This window comes from Hyperolius riggenbachi, chromosome 2, assembly GCF_040937935.1.
Source record: "Hyperolius riggenbachi isolate aHypRig1 chromosome 2, aHypRig1.pri, whole genome shotgun sequence".
Taxonomy (NCBI): Eukaryota; Metazoa; Chordata; class Amphibia; order Anura; family Hyperoliidae; genus Hyperolius; species Hyperolius riggenbachi.
In genome coordinates, this window is record NC_090647.1 from 143,658,298 (window position 1) to 143,671,526 (window position 13,229).

The 13,229-nt window shown below is 45.7% G+C and overlaps 1 protein-coding gene across 4 annotated transcripts in view; it reads left to right on the forward strand.

Moving 5' to 3' along the window:
• DGKA (diacylglycerol kinase alpha) overlaps nucleotides 1–13,229 on the forward strand; it is a 245,608-nt gene that overhangs the window by 127,506 nt on the left and 104,873 nt on the right. For 3 of the 4 annotated variants that reach the window (XM_068267592.1, XM_068267591.1, XM_068267594.1), the window contains one exon: nucleotides 118–253. The gene's annotated coding sequence lies outside the window, so the exon portion shown is untranslated. Of the gene's footprint in view, nucleotides 1–117; nucleotides 254–1,368; nucleotides 1,433–13,229 lie in introns of those variants that run through there. The other variant, XM_068267595.1, reaches the window with a different exon arrangement.

Sequence of the window (13,229 nt, forward strand, 5' to 3'; positions counted from 1 at the left end):
AAATGTAGTACCATCAGCTGTGGGAAGAGGCTGGACAGGAAACCAATTGTGTATTGTATAGGAAAACTGCTCACCCAAGGATCACAAGTTCATTGTGTCATATTCTTGTTTTCATAGGCTACACAAGAATAAAATCTTCAGTGAAGTTCAGATCTATACCTGGTGGACGGTGGCCCATCCAAAGCAGCAGACCGTACCCTTGTCCTGGTTGTCCTTCAACTCTACACTGATTGTCAGACTGATTTCACTATAAGTAAGTACATGTAAAGCCATTACGCAGGTGAATGTGTAGAGATGCATCATAATACGTTAAAAGTGGAACTCCATATAAAACAAACTTGAGGCTGCAGCAGTGCCTGGCAAATTGGATCATTGATTAAATATGCTTTTTTATCTCCTTTATTTGTGGAGAAATAGATTGGCAGCTGCTGATTTTATTTCAAGGGCCATATCCATTAAAAAATGAATGCAAGGCAATGTTGATAAATCAGCTGAGGACTCAGTTATGTATGGCTTGTGTTGAAACCCCTGAATGTTTCAATCAAATGATCATTTCTGTCAGGCATTTGGCTGGACAGTGTACAGTGTCTCTTGCAATGCTCAGGCCACTGACATAACAGCTGGACAGAAAACTGCTGTAACATAATATGAGAGAATGGCAGGGCTCCTTGATGGAATACTGAAAAGATCGGGAACTGTTATTTTTTATAGTACAGGTAAAAAAAATGGGCTTAATTTGTTGCTTTATTTTTTAATTTGAATTTTACTCCTGATTTCCTCCACCCAAACCTAATTTCTCAGTTTATTTGGACACTACTGGGTTGAATTGTATTCTGGCTTCCCGTTGTTATATGTATTTCTAGGTGACTGTAGCGGTGAGCTTTGCCTGCAGTAGTTTATGCCTCTGTCTCCTTTTACAAGGCTACAGTAATAGTGCTATACTCCTGGGAACTGCATTCTCCAATTGCTTTATTATTGAGACTCTGTGGGGGGAATGTAACACTGTCATTTGGTATTGCTACTGTCACAGCAGTTGAAGGGAGCTGGTGCAGAATATGGCAAGGCGTGAAGAGCCACTGTAATGCAGGGAAGTTGAGCAGATTTGATATTGTGCTTTGAAATCCAGTCAGTATAAAGGCATACTTACAGAAATATTGTAAGATGTCTACACTCAGCAAAGCCATTCTGACTTCTTAGGAGTCTATTGACAAGAGTGCAAGGATCAGCTGAACATCCCTGTATCTGCTCTGGAGAGGAGGACAAGCACACATCATTGGAGTCAGCCTATCAGGGAGGGGAGGGGGGATTGGGCAATAGCTATTGGACAGTCTAGCTTGCCCCATCACATCCTCCCTGACAACACACAGCTGCTGGAGTCTGCAGGGAAATCAGACGTGAGATTGTCATTACATCCAGATGACACCTTCTGCAGGTGGAGAATTCAATTTGGCATATGAAATGTATCCTATAGAAGGACGGTCTGATCATCAGTCAGGCTGGAAGAGACCATAAGATAATGAAGTAAAGGGTGGACACACACCATACGATTTTTTACATTTCTTTTAAATTCGAGAACTACAATCAATTTTTCTGATTGATTGTAACGTTTGAAAACATCTGACCAATGTACCACACAGGTGTGTGGTAAGAAATTAACAATCTACTCTACACCATTCAATTTTCATAAAAATGAATTAGAAAAAAATCCACTCCTGATTAACCATTTGCCGACCGCCCACAGCCCATGGGCGGCGGCAAAGTGGACGCCTAAAGGACCGCAATACGCCTTCAGGCGGCGCGTCCTTTAGGCATGCCGGGGGAGCGATCGCGTCATTGATGACGCGCGCTTCCCCCGGCAACTGGCTCCGCCCACCCGCCGTAACATCCCGCCGGCCATACGGAAGCGCCGGCGGGATGTTAACCCCGCGATCGCCGCTACAAAGTGTATAATACACTTTGTAATGTATACAAAGTGTATTATACAGGCTGCCTCCTGCCCTGGTGGTCCCAGTGTCCGAGGGACCACCAGGGCAGGCTGCAGCCACCCTAGTCTGCACCCAAACACACTGATCTGCCCCCCCCCGCCCACTGATCGCCCACAGCACCCCTCAGACCCCCCCCTGCCCACCCCCCAGACCCCTGTTTGCACCCAATCACCCCCCTAATAACCCATCAATCACTCCCTGTCACTATCTGTCAACGCTATTTTTTTTTTTATCCCCCCCCCTGCCCCCTGCCCCCTCCTGATCACCCCCCCACCCCTCAGATTCTCCCCAGACCCCCCCCCCCTTGTGTACTGTATGCATCTATCTTCCCTGATAACCTGTCAATCACCCGTCAATCACCCATCAATCACCCATCAATCACCCATCAATCACCCCCTGTCACTGCCACCCAACAATCAGCCCCTAACCTGCCCCTTGCGGGCAATCTGATCACCCACCCACACCAATAGATCGCCCGCAGATCCGACATCAGATCACCTCCCAAATCCATTGTTTACATCTATTCTCTCCTCTAAACACCCACTAATTACCCATCAATCACCCATCAATCACCCATCAATCACCCCCTATCACCACCTGTCACTTTTACCTATCAGATCAGACCCTAATCTGCCCCTTGCGGGCACCCAATCACCCGCCAACACGCTCAGATTGCCCTCTGACCCCCCTTATCAATTCGCCAGTGCATTAATTACATCTGTTCTTCCCTGTAATAACCCACTGATCACCTGTCAATCACCTGCCAATCACCTATCACCCATCAATCACCCCCTGTCACCCCCTGTCACTGCCACCCATCAATCAGCCCCTAACCTGCCCCTTGCGGGCAATCTGATCACCCACCCACACCATTAGATCGCCCGCAAACCCGCCGTCAGATTACCTCCCAAATGTATTGTTTACATCTGTTATCTTCTCTAAACACCCACTAATTACCCATCAATCACCCCCTATCACCACCTGTCACTGTTACCTATCAGATCAGACCCTAAGCTGCCCCTTGCGGGCACCCAATCACCCGCCCACACGCTCAGATTGCCCTCAGACCCCCCCTTATCAATTCACCAGTGCATTAATTACATCTGTCCTTCCCTGTAATAACCCACTGATCACCTGTCAATCACCCGCCAATCACCTATCACCCATCAATCACCCCCTGTCACTGCCACCCATCAATCACCCCCTGTCACTGCCACCAATCAATCAGCCCCTAACCTGCCCCTTGCGGGCAATCTGATCACCCACCCACACCAATAGATTGCCCGCAGATCCGACATCAGATCACCACCCAAGCGCAGTGTTTCCATCTATTCTCTCCTCTAAACACTCACTAATTACCCATCAATCACCCATCAATCACCCCCTATCGCCACCTGTCACTGTTACCCATCAGATCAGACCCTAATCTGCCCCTTGCGGGCACCCAATCACCCGCCTACACGCTCAGATTGCCCTCAGACCCCCCCTTATCAATTCGCCAGGGCATTATTTACATCTGTCCTTCCCTGTAATAACCCACTGATCACCTGTCAATCACCTGTCAATCACCCATCAATCACCCCCTGTCACTGCCACCCATCAATCACCCCTGTCACTGCCACCCATCAATCAGCCCCTAACCTGCCCCTTGCGGGCAAACTGATCACCCACCCACACCAATAGATCGCCCGCAGATCCGACATCAGATCACCACCCAAGCGCAGTGTTTCCATCTATTCTCTCCTCTAAACACCCACTAATTACCCATCAATCACCCCCTATCACCACCTGTCACTGTTACCCATCAGATCAGACCCTAATCTGCCCCTTGCGGGCACCCAATCACCCGCCTACACGCTCAGATTGCCCTCAGACCCCCCCTTATCAATTCGCCAGGGCATTATTTACATCTGTCCTTCCCTGTAATAACCCACTGATCACCTGTCAATCACCTGTCAATCACCCATCAGTCACCCCCTGTCACTGCCACCCATCAATCACCCCTGTCACTGCCACCCATCAATCAGCCCCTAACCTGCCCCTTGTGGGCAAACTGATCACCCACCCACACCAATAGATCGCCCGCAGATCCGACGTCCGATCACCTCCCAAGTGCAGTGTTCACATCTGTTCTCTACCCTAAACACCCACTAATTACCCATCAATCACCCCCTGTCACTGCTACCTATCAGATTAGACCCCTATCTGCCCCTAGGGCACTCAATCACCCGCCCACACCCTCAGAATGCCCTCAGACCCCAGCCCTGATCACCTCGCCAGTGCATTGCTTGCATCTATTCCCCCCTCTAATCACACCTTGAGACACCCATCAATCACCTCCTGTCACCCCCTAGCACACCTACCCATCAGATCAGGCCCTAATTTGCCCCGTGTGGGCTCCTGATCACTCGGCCAAACCCTCAGATCCCCCTCAGACCCCCTTCCGATCACCTCCCCAGTGCATTGATTGCATCTATTTTCCCCTCTAACCACCCCCTGAGACACCCATCAATCACCTCCTGTCACCCCCCTAGCACTCCTATCCATCAGATCAGGCCCAATACAACCTGTCATCTAAAAGGCCACCCTGCTTATGACCGGTTCCACAAAATTCGCCCCCTCATAGACCACCTGTCATCAAAATTTGCAGATGCTTATACCCCTGAACAGTCATTTTGAGACATTTGGTTTCCAGACTACTCACGGTTTTGGGCCCGTAAAATGCCAGGGCGGTATAGGAACCCCACAAGTGACCCCATTTTAGAAAAAAAGACACCCCAAGGTATTCTGTTAGGTGTATGACGAGTTCATAGAAGATTTTATTTTTTGTCAAAAGTTAGCGGAAATTGATTTTTATTGGGTTTTTTTCACAAAGTGTCATTTTTCACTAACTTGTGACAAAAAATAAAATCTTCTATGAACTCGCCATACACCTAACGGAATACCTTGGGGTGTCTTCTTTCTAAAATGGGGTCACTTGTGGGGTTCCTATACTGCCCTGGCATTTTAGGGGCCCTAAACCGCAAGGAGTAGTCTAGAAAACAAATGTCTCAAAATGACCCGTGAATAGGACGTTGGGCCCCTTAGCGCACCTAGGCTGCAAAAAAGTGTCACACATGTGGTACCGCCGTACTCAGGAAAAGTAGTATAATGTGTTTTGGGGTGTATTTTTACACATACCCATGCTGGGTGGGAGAAATTTCTATGTAAATGGTCAATTGTGTGTAAAACAAATCAAACAATTGTCATTTACAGAGATATTTCTCCCACTTAGCATGGGTATGTGTAAAAATACACCCCAAAACACATTATACTACTTCTCCTGAGTACGGCGGTACCACATGTGTGGCACTTTTTTACACCCTAAGTACGCTAAGGGGCCCAAAGTCCAATGAGTACCTTTAGGATTTCACAGGTCATTTTGCGACATTTGGTTTCAAGACTACTCCTCACGGTTTAGGGCCCCTAAAATGCCAGGGCAGTATAGTAACCCCACAAATGACCCCATTCTAGAAAGAAGACACCCAAAGGTATTCCGTTAGGAGTATGGTGAGTTCATAGAAGATTTTATTTTTTGTCAAAAGTTAGCGGAAAATTGATTTTTATTGTTTTTTTCACATAGTGTCATTTTCCACTAACTTGTGACAAAAAATAAAATCTTCTATGAACTCACCATACTCCTAACGGAATACCTTGGGGTGTCTTCTTTCTAAAATGGGGTCATTTGTGGGGTTCCTATACTGAACTGGCATTTTAGGGGCCCTAAACCGTGAGGAGTAGTCTGGAAATCAAATTTCGCAAAATGACCTGTGAAATCCTAAAGGTACTCATTGGACTTTGGGCCCTTTAGCGCAGTTAGGGTGCAAAAAAGTGCCACACATGTGGTATTGCCATACTCGGGAGAAGTAGTACAATGTGTTTTGGGGTGTATTTTTACACATACCCATGCTGGGTGGGAGAAATACCTCTGTAAATGACAATCTTTTGATTTTTTTACACACAATTGTCCATTTACAGAGTTATTTCTCCCACCCAGCATGGGTATGTGTAAAAATACACCCCAAAACACATTGTACTACTTCTCCCGAGTACGGCGATACCACATGTGTGGCACTTTTTTGCACCCTAACTGCGCTAAAGGGCCCAAAGTCCAATGAGTACCTTTAGGATTTCACAGGTCATTTTGCGGAATTTGATTTCCAGACTACTCCTCACGGTTTAGGGCCCCTAAATTGCCAGGGCAGTATAGGAACCCCACAAATGACCCCATTTTAGAAAGAAGACACCTCAAGGTATTCCGTTAGGAGTATGGTGAGTTCATAGAAGATTTTATTTTTTGTCACAAGTTAGTGGAAAATGACACTTTGTGAAAAAAACAATAAAAATCAATTTTCCGCTAACTTTTGACAAAAAATAAAATCTTCTATGAACTCACCATACTCCTAACGGAATACCTTGGGGTGTCTTCTTTCTAAAATGGGGTCATTTGTGGGGTTCCTATACTGCCCTGGCATTTTAGGGGCCCTAAACCGTGAGGAGTAGTCTGGAAATCAAATTCCGCAAAATGACTTGTGAAATCCTAAAGGTACTCATTGGACTTTGGGCCCTTTAGCGCAGTTAGGGTGCAAAAAAGTGCCACACATGTGGTATCGCCGTACTCGGGAGAAGTAGTACAATGTGTTTTGGGGTGTATTTTTACACATACCCATGCTGGGTGGGAGAAATAACTCTGTAAATGGACAATTGTGTGTAAAAAAAATGAAAAAATTGTCATTTACAGAGATATTTCTCCCACCCAGCATGGGTATGTGTAAAAATACACCCCAAAACACATTCTACTACTTCTCTTGAGTACGGCAATACCACATGTGTGGCACTTTTTTGCAGCCTAACTGCGCTAAGGGGCCCAAAGTCCAATGAGCACCTTTAGGCTTTACAGGGGTGCTTACAAATTAGCACCCCCCAAAATGCGAGGACAGTAAACACACCCCACAAATGACCCCATTTTGGAAAGTAGACACTTCAAGGTATTCAGAGAGGGGCATGGTGAGTCCGTGGCAGATTTCATTTTTTTTTGTCGCAAGTTAGAAGAAATGGATTCTTTTTTTTTTCTTTTTTTTTGTCACAAAGTGTCATTTTCCGCTTACTTGTGACAAAAAATAATATCTTCTATGAACTCACTATGCCTCTCAGTGAATACTTTGGGATGTCTTCTTTCCAAAATGGGGTCATTTGGGGGGTATTTATACTATCCTGGAATTCTAGCCCCTCATGAAACATGACAGGGGGTCAGAAAAGTCATAGATGCTTGAAAATGGCAAAATTCACTTTTTGCACCATAGTTTGTAAACGCAATAACTTTTACCCAAACCAATAAATATACACTGAATGGTTTTTTTTAAATCAAAAACATGTGTGTCCACATTTTTCGCGCTGCATGTATACAGAAATTTTACTTTATTTGAAAATTGTCAGCACAGAAAGTTAAAAAAATCATTTTTTTGCCAAAATTCATGTCTTTTTTGATGAATATAATAAAAAGTAAAAATCGCAGGAGCAATCAAATAGCACCAAAAGAAAGCTTTATTAGTGACAAGAAAAGGAGCCAAAATTCATTTAGGTGGTAGGTTGTATGAGCGAGCAATAAACCGTGAAAGCTGCAGTGGTCTGAATGGAAATAAAGTGGCCGGTCCTTAAAGAGAACCCGAGGTGGGAATTACTTTTACTATTGGGGCACAGAGGCTGGTTGTGCGCACTAAGACCAGCCTCTGTTGCCCCATCGTGTGTCTCCATGTCCCCCCTGCTCGCCGCTATACCCCCCGCATTGCTGGCGACACGCAGCGTGTCGCCAGCTCAATGTTTACCTTGCGCTGTCAGTCAGCGCTGCTCCCCTGCCTCCTCCGCATCGGCGCACCCGCCCGTGTCCCTTCCCTCCCGCTGATAGGAGGGAAGTGACGCGGCGGGTGGCGCCGATGCGGAGGAGGCGGGGGAGCGGCGCTGACTGACAGCGCAAGGTAAACATTGAGCTGGCGACACAGCCAGCAATGCGGGGGGTATAGCGGCGAGCAGGGGGGACATGGAGGCACACGATGGGGCAACAGAGGCTGGTCTTAGTGCGCACAACCAGCCTCTGTGCCCCAATAGTAAAAGTAATTCCCACCTCGGGTTCTCTTTAAGGGGTAGAAAGACTGTGGTCCTCAAGTGGTTAACTTATTTCGAAAAAAAAAAAAAAACCTCGGGAAATTTGATCAGATTTCTCGAACGAATGAAAAAAAAATAAACTTTTGATTTTCCTGTACATCCGATCATTTTTATTGAAATACCGTAAAATTGTGACCACCTTTTCACGGATTTGTAAAAACAACGATATAAAAGGTAAAAAGCAACCTTGTTTACTTAACCCTCTGAGCGATAATCCCGAGCTGAGCTCGGGGTAAGCCGCCACAGAGGATTTCTCAGGCCCTGGTGGGCCGATTTGCATAATTTTTTCTAGTTGCACGCAGCTAGCACTTTGCTAGCTGCGTGTATATACTGATCGCCGCTGATTCGCCGCTACCCGCTGTGCTGCCCCCCCAGAACCTGTGCGCAGCCTGGCCAATCAGTGCCAGGCAGCGCTGAGGGGTGGATCGGGCCCCCTCTGACGTCGTTGATGTCGATGACGTCATCCCGATCGTCGCCATGGCGACGGGGGAAGCCAAACAGGAAATCCCGTTCTGAACGGTATTTCCTGAGGGGGTGGGGGGATGCCGCTGCACAGCGACTATCATGTAGCTAGCGCTAGGCTAGCTACATGATTTAAAAAAAAAAAATTAAAAAAATGTGCTGCGTCGCCTCCTGGCGATATTATTGTATCGCCCAGGAGGTTAATGGACAAAAACTAAGATAATACAAACTACTTTAACAGGAACACCTCTGACCCTGAATCCATATAGTAAACAATATTTAGCTTTTTAAGCCAAATTAACTTACATGAGTTGTTCTTAACCACCCTAGCGTTCTATTAAAATCACCAGGGTGGCGCCGCAGCGTTTTTGTTGTTGTTTTTTTTTTAAATCATGTAGCTAGCCTAGTGCTAGGTGCCTAATTCTAGGAAGGTGGAGCAATGATGAGGTTATTTGCTGATCACCTGCTTTCTCCAATGAGGAAGGTGGGACAGGACTTTGTCCAAACTTAATATTGTTCGTGTATTCTTAAAGCTATAGTACTTTTGCATTAATAAGCAATGCAATAACTTGCATACTTTGCATGTCTTTACTTTTTGCAATAAGATAATTAAAAGTGGCTTTCAGGGTGCACCCAGTAACTCATTATTGCCTGTAGAATGGTGGTTCATTCCTCAGCAAAGAGCAGGTCACCTGTTCTAGTCCATCTCCTCCTACTGCTTAGAGAAATGCAGCTCTTTGTGGCCAGCAGTGCAACTATAGTCCAGCAGTTCTTCCCTGCTAAGGGTGTAATAAAGCATTTAACCCTTCCCACATACTTCCCAGTGTGTTTGTAAAAACCTAATGTACCTCATCATTCTGCGTGCAATCAAAAACAACTTCTTTATTTATTTTTTTTAGAAAGACACTGTGAAGGGTAAATGCTCTATTACACACTTAACCATGGAAAAACTAGATGATGGCAGATCTGCAGTGCTGTGAACATGGCATAAATATTTAAGAAGTGGGAGAAAGTAGAGTCTGGTGATCAGCTCTGTGCTCACAGTGAAAGACTGGCTGGTACCTCCTCCCTAACTGCATCACATGGGTGATGATGATGAGACGGGGACTCATTTTAACAGACTGCTGTCAGTCTACCAAGCAGCATCTGACATTGGCGCAGGACATTGCTTTGCAAATCCAGCCAGCCTGGTCATAAAAAGTTAATAGAGCAAAAATGGTTTATGCTTAAAGCGGACCCAAACCAAACATTTTTTTAATTCAAAATATTTAGTTGCACCACTCTGTCACATACAAAGATAAATAAACACTTCTTCAAGCCTATGAGCATTTCAGTGCCTGCTTTTCACCCTTCTCTTTTCATAACTAGGGTTATACAGGGGGAAGCCATTAGCAATTCCTCCTTTGCTGGACACCACCTACTCCACCAGTTTGCCGGATTCTGTCCCGGCAATATGAAAGGAAGGGAGGGGTTCCTCCAATAAATGTAAAATATTTTATATTTGTCATCATGCAGCTGAAAAAAGGCTGCTATTTAGTATTATAATTTAGAAAATAGATTTCATTTCTGAAATCTTGTATTTTTAATTTGGGTCCACTTTTACCTCCTTAGCGGTAACCCCGTGCTGGACACGGGGTAAGCCGCCGGAGGGTGCCGCTCAGGCCCTGCTGGGCCGATTTTCATAATTTTTTTTTTTGCTGGACGCAGCTAGCACTGTGCTAGCTGCGCCAGCACTCTGATCGTCGCCGGCCCCCGCCCGATCGCCGCTATCTGATGCGGCGCGCGCCCCCCCCCCCCCCCCAGACCCCGTGCGCTGCCTGGCCAATCAGTGTCAGGCAGCGCCGAGGGGTTCTTCGGGACTCCCAATGACGTCGCTGACGTCATCCCGCCCCGTCGCCATGCCGACAGGGGAAGCCCTCCAGGAAATACTGTTCTTTGAACGGGATTTCCTGATCGCCGGAGGCGATCGGCGGGGCTGGGGGGATGCCGCTGAGCAGCGGCTATCATGTAGCGAGCCCTGGGCTCGCTACATGATTTAAAAAAAAAAAAAAAAAAAAAAACTGCTGCGCTGCCCCCTGGCGGAATTTTTCATACCGCCAGGGGGGTTAAGATACAGGGGGCTTGATTCACAAAGCGGTGCTAACTGTTAGCACGCCTGTGAAAACCCCCTTAGCACGTCTAAACAAGCTTTTCGCGCATAAAACTTTACGCGCGCAAAACTTTATGCGCGTAAAACTTTACGCGCGTACTGCACAGAGCGCAGGGCGCTCCGCGCGAAGTGCCCATTAAAGCCTATGGGACTTAGCGCGCGCAAAACTTTGCGCGCGCAAAGTTAGCACGCGATCTGATTGAGAAATCCGGAGCTGACCTACTTAGCACCCTGGTTAGTGCGTCTAAAGACTTTAGACGTGCTAAGTAGGTTAGCACCGCTTTGTGAATCAAGCCCTGTATGTGTTCCAACAATTTGCATTAAAATACATATGCATGAACTAAGGCTTTAAATAAAATCGAAACTATATTTACAATACATGCTACATACTGTACCTTGAAATCCCTGTTTACTGGCAACCAATCAAAATATTTTACAGCTGAAATATTGGTTCGCTCCAGACTCTTATGCCTTTGTCCTGATAAATCAGCCATTTTTTCTTAAAGAGAACCCAAGCTTCAGAAACACATACTTACCTAAGGGGAGAGAAGCCTCTGAATCCTAATGAGGCTTCCCATGGTGTCCTCTGGTCCTCCGCCACTGCCTGGAACTCTCCAGCAGATCGGGCCGCGCTCCTCATCTGACACAAGCGTGGCTTGTTGATAATCTTTGGAAGGTCTGCGAGCTGCAACTGGGACTGGAGAACGCCATGGGAGGCCTGGGATCCAGCAGGGGCTTGCCTCTTCTTAGGTAAGTATGTGATTTTGTACCTTAGCTTCAGCTCTAGTACACTTTAATGTCATCATCCATGTCAATGACCAGATGGTGCATGGGCAAAAAAATGGCTGGAACCTCTCCCTAAACAGCATGGTGGGCAGCACTGTGGCGTAGTGGTTAGCACTCTCGCTTTGAAGCACTGGGTCCTTGGGTCAAATCCCAGCCTGGGCACTATCGGCTGGAGTTTGTATGTTCTCCCTGTGTCTGTGTGGGTTTCCTCCAAAGCACACTGGTTTCCTCCTACATCCCAAAACCATACAGATTAGTTAATTGGCTTCCTCCCTAAATTGGCTTTAGACTATGATACATACGCTACACAATACATACATAGACATATCACTATGGTAGGGATTTAATTGTGAGCCCCTCTGAGGAACAGTTAAGGGACAAGACAATATATTCTGTGCAGCGCTGTGGAAGATGTCAATGCTATATAACGATTGCATATAGCATTATATGGGTAAACATAATAATAATATAACATCATAACAGCTCTGGCAGGCCCTTCCTCACAGCTCTCCTCCAATGCTCATGCTGATGTAACTTTGCCCAGTAATTCAAGTAGTGCCTGTAGGTAATTCCAGTCCCTTATGAACACTATAACTTATCCCCTGGCAAGTGTGTTTTGCCCATCTGCTTGTATTATTATCTGTAGAAAACGCTGATGCCCAGAAATTAGAACTAACAGAGTAAAGCTCATCTGGTGGGGACAGGAATATACACACACAAGAATGCTGTTTATTAACTTTACTGTAGTCTTCATAATAACACTGTTAGTACATTATGCCTTCATATAGATGTAGAGCTGTTACTGGATTATAGCATTTATTTTTCATTATGAATTTTCCTACTCTACACAATAACACAAAGGGGACAGGTAGCAGTTTTTTTGTTCTTTTTTTCCTTTTGGGACAGGAATAATTCAAAGCAAGTCTGGAGATGCCTTTCTGTTTCATCAACACGGATGCTTTATTTGTGCTGTACACACCATTTACAGGCTTTTTACAATATTTACAGAAAAGAGACAGAAAAACAAAACAGACAATTTGCCAGTGAATGGGCGACTAATTACAACATAAATGTTAGAATCCTCTCTACTGGGACAAAAACCTACTGTTTGTCCTAAATCAAAACAACGGAAAACCCAAGCAAGCCTGTTCACAGCACAAAAGTCAAATGCCTGTGCACATTAGTTCATCACAGCCTCGTGGTTCCCAGAAAAAGCCTTGGACTGAGCTAATGACTTTTTATTTATCTTGAGCATCTCTCTTAGGGGAGATTGGAGAACACCAATTATTGGAGTGGCTTTGCAACCTCTCCTATGCACCTATCTCAGGAAATAAAAAAACAAATCTCTATGTGTATTTGTTAAAATGGGAGTGCAGAGGAGAGAAATCTGAGACATATGTAGGTCATCATCTTTTCTACTGATAAACATGTAAAAAAACAGACAGGACCCTAAGGCACAATTCACACTTAAAAACGCAAAACCGGGAATGATTTTTCCACGATTAACCGCGGAAAAATCACTGGACACTGCAGCAATGTTTCCGCAATCAAGTTTAGCGCGATTGCGGAAATCGCCTAAAAATGGTGCAGGCTACACGTTTGTGTTTGGCGATTTGCGTTAATTGCCAGCGATTAACGCAAATCGC